We start from the raw sequence: 8,971 nt of genomic DNA, 5'->3' as shown, positions 1-8,971 counted from the left end.
TTAAACTCCTCGGCCCAACGTTTACAGGGAATATGAACTGGAATAGATACATTGAGAGCATTGCCAAGGCTGCTGCAAGGAAGGTTGGCTCCCTCTACCGTGCTAGAAAACTACTGAAACATAATTATCAAAGTATACTTACACAGATAGATATGAAAAGTCTTTATTAAAGTTTGTGCCTATTTCCATTCTATGGAGGCCAGGTGCGAACGCAGACCCCACAATTTTATTATAGCATCCCTATTTAAGTTAAAACATACTTATCAAAGTATTCTTATGTACATCTATATCAAAAACACTTGTAAACGTTTTTTTTTTAATTTTAACATTTTTTTATTTCCATACATTGTGGACCAGGCACGAACGCAGACCGCACAATTTTAATGAACCACCGTTCTGCCAGATCAAACATACCCATTCCTGTGTCTCGATACATGTTCTATCATTATATGCAATCAGTTTTATAAAATAGTCAACCATATAGGAGCCTATTCGTGACTAGACACACACACACACACACACACACACACACACACACACACACACACACACACACACACACACACACACACACACACACACATACATTCAGCTTTATATTATAGATATCCTAGTATTATATATCCTAGTATTGAGGAAGAGATAAACAACTTAAATGAAAGAATAACAACCATTGAAATTAAGTTTGTATATAGATATGAAAACTTGTGCCTTTATAATTATTTCGGACATGTTAAAGTAAAAAAAAATTATTTCGGACATGTTAAAGTAAAAAAAAAACTCCTATGCTACCACCTCTATTTAAATCATATAAATTAGCCTGTATATATGTTGAGCCGTATATTACTTGGAAATAAATAAATGAATTAATAAAACGAGAAATAAATGAATAAATAAATAAAAACGAGGAATAAAATAAATAAATAAATAGAGCTTACCATTAAAATAGGAGTTAAAGGAATGCGCCGCCATGAAAGAAAAACCAGCCAGAAAGTCTGTAATAGGGAACAGCACTGCTGAGAGCATAATATTACTTCAGATCAAAGCAAACACTTAGACCAAAAAACAAACGTCTAGTTAACATACAACCAATACCTCTCCGCTGTGACATCTTGACTAAACGGGACTGTATTTCCCTTCTAAGTCGACTAAGTTGACTGACTTTATTACAACTGAAAGTGCTCCACGATAAGAAACAAGTTTCTTTAAAGGGCTGACATAATTATTTACTATAGTAATTAAATACCTACAGACACTAGTGTTTCATCCTTTCGGGAATCATCAGTGCAGGGTGTCACGATTAACGCCAGTCGAGAGATTCAAACCCGGCAACAGAAGTCATGTCTGGCTTCATTAGCAAGGACCCGAACTATTCAGCTACCGTCAACCATGAGAGATACAGTTGAATTTAAACATTTATTCTTATTAAATGCTTGTAATGTCAGGGTGATCTAATCATTATATGACGATCTGCGCATATAAGCTAAGTTGACCGACTTTATTACAACTGAAATTGCTCAACGATAAGAAACAAGTTTTTTAAAGGGGCTGACATTATTATTTGATATAATAATTATTAAATACCTACAGAGACTAGGTTTCATCCTTTCGGGAATCGTCAGTGCAAGGTGTCACGATTAATGGCAGTCGAGAGATTCGAACCCCGGCAACAGAAGTCATGTCTGGCTTCATTAGCAAGGACCCGATATATACATATATATATATAAAAAAGGGCTCCTTCAGTCTTTGACAGACTATGGATACCCACAAAGGAGTATCTGCGTGTGAAATTTTTGTGGCAGGAGGTGCGCAATCTCCAACCACACCTATCCGAGTCAACATTGTTAAATACCAGTGGCAAGTGAAGTGTATGTACAGGACAAATGGAAACAAATGCCGGGATAAGCGGAGAGTACATACAGCGCCTAGAATTCACAAATGGTCACCCATCTGGTACTAACCTGGCTCAACGTTGCTTAACTTTGGGGCTCTGATGAGAACCAGTGTGTCAACGTGATTATACCATATATATATATATATATATTAGTGGCGTGGCAAGGCCACAGGGGAGATAACCAAGCAAAGAAAAACCCTAAGCAAAATTCATCCCAAAGCATCAAAACTGAAGTTGGCCTGCCAGAACACTATATATACAAATGTTGGCAAATTTGGGCATATTTTATTGGTTTGAAAATATAGGTTCTATTTACCAATTGTCATAAAATTTTAACCATAGAATAGTATTATAATCTTCAAAAAGCCTGGAAATTTTGAAAGGTGTTTTAAATGTTCTCTTCTTTCAGTCTTTTTCTTTGAGAGACGCTCTCTCAATCTTCCAAGACCTTCTTGTCGTAATGTTTGTTTTTTTTTTAATAAAAATGTCCTTTTACGAAGGGGTGTTCTTTCTCTAACCACTTCGAGTTAAATTATCTTCAAAGATTGTCTCTGTTTTACGTTCCTTGAACAAAGAGGAAAGTCCTTTTCCTGGAGACCACATGAGGACAGCCGATAACCTGTTCGTCTTGATTTTGTCTGATGGGTCGGCGAATTTAAATTCTGTCTCTTATAGAAAGATTCCAACAAACACAATCTGTTTCTTCCACTGGTTTTCTAAAGACAAATAACTTCCCAGTTGATAAGACCTTTTTGCCTTGTAATTAACAGGGGATGAAATTACGTGAGTAACAATCAAAGGAGCTCCAAAAACTTATTTCTTTAAAAGAAAACGAACTGGAATTTATAAATATTTAACGTCAACATTTGATGTCAGGGTTTTATCTGTAGCTGGCTACACTCGATCTGAAGAAAACGGGACCCCCCCCCCCTTTATCACCACTCACTCATTTCAGAATTGCTGTAGGGAGGAAGGTGACAAGCCATGACGAGTCAGCCACAATGAACAGGAAGGAGGTAACAGGTCAAGAAGTGTAGGCCCACTTCATAAAGGCAAAAAGGGCTGAACCCCCACCCTACACCCGGTACTACTTGATGGCTGATAATGTTAAAAAATAAGATTCTTAATATATATATATATATATATATATATATATATATATATATATATATATATATATATATATATATATAACTATTTCATTTATTCACATAAATTTACTATACGAAAGTATAGATTTATGCGTAAACTTTAAGTATTTACTTCAAAAGTGCTCAATACGTAGGTAGAGCTAGTTAGTAATTTATAAAATATATATGGCGATTAAGCTACACTGAATATTCTGCGTTTCATCCAACTATAGGATTCGTCAGCCTTATGCGCGAATTCTGTCGTTGCTTCTTGTTTTTATACATGTTGAGGATGTCTAGTTGGCCAATCGGCTTTCTAGTATCTACCGCGCCCCTTCCTACCAGCCAATGGGCAAGCATTTTATCAAACAAAGGATCTGTTTTAGAGCTAGGTTAGTGGTTTTAGGTGGCCGTTCTACTTCTTTTTTTTTTTTTTTTTTTTTTTTTTTTATATATATACATATAGGTATATTTATATGTATATATATATTTTTTTTATGTATATACATATAGGTATATTTATATGTATATATAAAAAAAAAAAAAAAGAAGTAGAACGGCCACCTAAAACCACTAACCTAGCTCTAAAACAGATCCTTTGTTTGATAAAATGCATGCCCATTGGCTGGTAGGAAGGGGCGCGGTAGATACTAGAAAGCTGATTGGCCAACTAGTAATCCTCAACATGTATAAAAACAAGAAGCAACGACAGAATTCGCGCATAAGCCTGACGAATCCTATAGTTGGATGAAACGCAGAATATTCAGTGTAGCTTAATCGCCATATATATTTTATAAATTACTATATATATATATATATATATATATATATATATATATATATATATATATATATATATATTATTATTATTATTATTATTATTACTATTAAAACAGTAATCTGCGGATATGCATGTTTTGAGGTTCCTACCTCTCTTCAGCGTAGCTTGACCGTGTCTCTAGGAATCGAATCCCGAACCATGTGTATTACAGTCCGGAGTTTGATTCCTAGAGATACAGTCAAGCTAAGCTACGCTGAAGAGAGGTAGGAACCTCGAAACATTGCATGTCTGTAGATTACTGTTTTAGAAATAATAATAATAATAATAATAATAATAATAATAATAATAATAATAATAATAATAATAAAACATATTTTTTGTTTACGTCCCAAAAAAATATGGACGATTTTCTAAGTTAAACGATCTTCGAGATGAAGCGTGGCTACCGTAAGTCACGGATGAAGACGTTACTTAACCGTATTTACCGTTTAAAAAAATCCACAAGAAATCTACATACACACACGCGCACGCGCGCGCACACACACACACACACACACACACACACACACACACACTCTAATAAAGTCGTATTCCTGTCTGTTCACAATATACATCACATATGACGTCATAACAGATGACATCATGTATGACGCTATAGCTGATGACGTCATAACAAATAACGTCATATATGATTCGATCCCGACACACTGCTAGTATATATGTATGAGAGAGAGAGAGAGAGAGAGAGAGAGAGAGAGAGAGAGAGAGAGATAACGGTAATATTTAATAAATAGATATTAACACTTACTTTTATCCCTACACTAGTGTTTCATGCTAACACACACACACACACACACACACACACACACACACATCTTGCAGCGAAACACTAAACAGTACTGTCTGTGGATGACTATAACGCTCCCTATCTTGGGTTGACATATTGGGAAGTGATGTACAAACTGCTATTAGCATTGATTGAGATGCTATTAGTATATTAAGCGATGCTCTTTGTGTAAACAAACCGAGCTTAGACATTTGGACGATGTCAAAACATCGTTAATTCACTACTCGCACAGGAGAAGCCGAATAGCGTAATGGTAAAAAGCATTGACTGTCGTTTGGGCGGTCGGGGTTTGATCCTCGCTTGAGGTAGTTGCCTGTCTAGCCACACTGATGAGCTGTGATACAGCGAAACAGTACTATATGTGGATGACTAGTATATATATATGTATATCATCTCTATATATCACATCATATCCTATATCACATTTATAGTTAGTTATATTACAATAGTAATTTGACCCCGTTTCTCTGTTCATGTGACAATTTTCTTAACCAGGTTCAAGTTTCTTGCCTTATCAATTTGATGAATTATTAATTTATCGTCTGTACTCGCAATTTTTACAGCTATTTATTTATTTATTTTTATGTTGGTAAAATCTATTGATATTAGTAGAATTATTTGCTAGACTGTGTCATATTGACCTAGATATTTGTTTGAAAACTGCTGATGACTGTTTAGATTGTTTATTTAAATATTCCGGGATGTTTTGACTTTTCATACGGCTTGTATGTCTTATTTTTTAAATGAAGCAGTACCCTTATTTTACATTAACTTATTTTACATTTAACAGTAAACTTATCATAGATTAATTTTGATTTCTATGTCAAAACCTAACTTGAGAGAGAGAGAGAGAGAGAGAGAGAGAGAGAGAGAGAGAGAGAGAGAGAGAGAGAGAGAGAGAGAGTACCGTGGTGCTAATCTTTAAATACTTTAAATAATATATGCCATTTTAATTTTTTTTGTATAGACATCGCCTCAGACAAGGCATGGAGCCACTTGATGTAAAGATCTAGAGAAAAAGATACTTCAAAGTAAGAAAAAACAAAAAAAACTATCCAACTATACATGTTATATTGATAAATTTCGACCCAGAAAACAGCAATTCTTCCCCCTTCGTCAGAAACATTGTTCATGGAATGTGAGGACTAAAGGACAAAATAAGAGAAGGGAGAGAGTATGAAAGTAAATCCCAAAATCCACTTTCACAACTGATATTATTTTGTTTCAAACAATACATTTATGTTTTTTTTTTTTTTTTTTTTAATATTATAGCACTAGCAGGACCATAGAAATTCCTCTTCTTTCTGCGTAATTTACATTTTGGTCCTCCGACAAAAGGAAGATGGACCTGTAAATTCACCCTTGTCCGTTCATCTGTTTATCCGTTTGTCTGTCCGCACTTTTCTCATTAACTACGCCTTGGAATTTTTTGAAATTTTGCACAAACATTAAACATGATATGAGTAAAAATAACAGAACAGATTTTCCGGGAAAACTCCGGTCCCCCCCTCCCTCCTCGGTGTGCCTTTCAGATAAAAATGGCTAAAATTGACACTTTTGTGATTATTAAAAAAAATTGATTCCTTGGATTTTTATAAAACTTTCTGAAAAATTGTAACTAACTGATTTCTATATAATTTTGTTTGTCTATACTTCGTGATAACTCTTGGGTGTGCCCCAGGGGCTCTTTTAGGGCTAATAAAAACACTCCATTTTTGGGACTATTTTACCATATTTGTCCCAAATTTTCTGTGTATATCTATTTAGCAGTTTTGCATGGTGCTGAACTCAAATTTAAATATGTTAAGGCCTTGGGAACTTTTGGCGCTAAATTGTTTTTTTTGGGGGGGAGTGCGCCAAATGATGGACTTATTTCTTTTTTTGCATGCTGAAGAACTCAAATTTACATATGTTAAGGCCTAAAACTGCACCGTTTGTTCATTTTCACCAGGATTTGACGTCCCCCGCAGACTTTTGGGGCTAAATGGGGGGGGGGGCAAATACTGAACTTATTTATTTATGCCTTGTTCACTGTGCATTTACGAGGGACCATGAATTCTTCACTTCTTTTTTATGGAAATCGCCTCAGACAAGGTATAAAGCCACTTGATGTGAAGAGCTACAAAAACAAGAAAAAAAAAAAGTAAAAAAAAAATATGTGAAGATCAAAAAACTAGTTAACGATAGGTGTTAAATGGATATATTCCGACCCAGGAAACACTAATTTGCTACTCTGGACTATTTTTTGTGACACACAAGGATCTTGTTACATCCGAAGCTTTGTGAAGTGTATGTGACAATATATCATCAATCGCAATGAAAAAGTGGTGCATTCTTCTTTAACACTGTTAATTGTTTCTCGTCCTATATTAACTAAATTAAGCAAAATCCCCTAATTTGATACAAGTCTGGTCAAATTTCTCCATTTATTTTTATTTTTATTTTTATTTTTGCTTCAAAGGAGTTACCACTTATCAAGGCCCGAAGACCACTTGAGGATAAGGGTTAATGAGTGTACGGTAGTCACCGGGACAACAGCATAGTAATAATTAATTGTGGAAATTGGGTATAATTAGATTATTTAAGTGAAGGGATCAACAAGAACTTGTTTACATTGGACTTGAAAACGACCATATCGTAGTCAGCTAGAAAGCAGGCCAGTAAAACAGAGTTCCACAGACGGGCAGTTCTAGGAAAGAAGCTTTGTTCATGAAATTTGCGTTTAAATTTAGGCACAGGAAGAGAGTGGGGGAAATTGTTGATAGTGTTTTTTAAAAAAAAGTTTGTTTTTTTACATAGGCATCACCACTTATCAAGGCCAAGAGGCCACTCGAAGATAAGGGTTAAAGAGTGTACAGTAGACAATTGAACAATATAGTAATCGTTAGTAATGGAAATTCGGTAAATTTGTTAACTTGTATGGAATGGTTCATCAAAAACTTATTTACGTTAGACTTGAAGACAACCATATTGTAGTCGGCTGGAAAGCAAGAAAACGGAGGACAATTCCATAGGCATGCAGTTCTAAGAAAGAAGCTTTGTTCATGGAATCTACGTTTAGGTTTAGGTACAGATAAAGAGTGGGGGAAATTATTGATAGTGATTTCTCCTAGACGGGTGTTTCTTGTGAAAGTTTGGCGAGGGGGGACCATAGATTGGAGCTCAGTCGAACACTTGCCATGAAAATAGTTGTAGTTAGACGAGTGTATTTTTTGTGAAAGTTTGGCAGGGAGGGACCATAGATTGCAGCTCAGATGAGCGTCAATCTATGGTTCATAGATGGCTTCCATCTTAAGACATTGTTCAATGAGTTATGTGATGCCTGCTTGTTGATGAAGGGTGTCATCAACCAGCACCAAATTTGCTTGCTTAGTTAAGTCACTAGAATATGGAAAAGTGCTTACCATGTATGGAATATTAAATCTTGGCTTTGTAGTAGATCATAAAGAAGAATGAAAACGCTGTCAAAATAGCTGATTTGGTTGTTTTTTTTCTTTTCTTTTTTTAATGGCATATCAACCCTTTTCAGGTTATTTACTGTAGAATCCAGAAATTTAAAAAAAAAAAGAAAAGAAAAGTTTTATGCTTCGAGTTCTTTATATCTTCAAATATTTATTCATGGAGTTTGGTTTGGTTGTTTTGTTTTACTGCATATCAACCCTTCTCAGGTTATTTAATGTAGAATCCAGTAATTTTGGAAAAAGTTTTTATGCTTTAAGTTCTTTATATTATCAAATATTTATTCATGAAGTTTTTGGTTTAGTTGTTTTGTTTTACGGCATGTCAACCCTTTTTAGGTTATTTAATGTTCCTATTTGCTTGCCTCTCCATGAGGGCAGAGTTATTTCGGGTTATTTAATCTTGAATCCAGTAATTTTGGAAAAACATTTTTTGTTTTAAGTTCTTTATATATTCAAATATTTATTCATGATGTTTGGTTTGTGATATATTTCATGAAAAGGTTATATTTGTTTGAAGTAACTGAGTGGTCCAAACCACATTTAATAATAATCTAGTAAGTCGCCTTGGTCAACGGGTGTTTGTGGTTGGTGCTGGTAATAGCCTTATGCATGATCTTCAGGTATATCTTTCGACGTCTCTCCCAGGCTGCTCTACCAGTTGGTATTTATAGTTTAAACGACCAATCATATTCCTGTGAAAAGGAACCCGGATGTACTCACGTTCATTTCATCTATTTGTTTTACGACATATCAACCCTTTTTGAGTTATTTAATTTTGAATCCAGTAATATTAGAAAAAGTTTTATACTAAAATGTTGTTTATATCTTCAAATATTTATTTATGGCGTTTGGTTTGGT

General features: G+C 34.7%; 1 pseudogene; it reads right to left on the bottom strand.

Moving 5' to 3' along the window:
- Nucleotides 1–1,913: 1,913 nt before the first annotated feature.
- LOC145283687 (5S ribosomal RNA) lies at nt 1,914–2,030 on the bottom strand (annotated as a pseudogene).
- Between the last annotated feature and the right edge of the window lie 6,941 nt (nt 2,031–8,971).

Source organism: Euprymna scolopes, chromosome 1 (genome assembly GCF_053919585.1).
Source record: "Euprymna scolopes isolate OS-2025 chromosome 1, ASM5391958v1, whole genome shotgun sequence".
NCBI classification, from domain to species: Eukaryota; Metazoa; Mollusca; class Cephalopoda; order Sepiida; family Sepiolidae; genus Euprymna; species Euprymna scolopes.
Note: the sequence above shows the minus strand (reverse complement) of the source record. Positions and strands in the feature narration are given on the sequence as shown.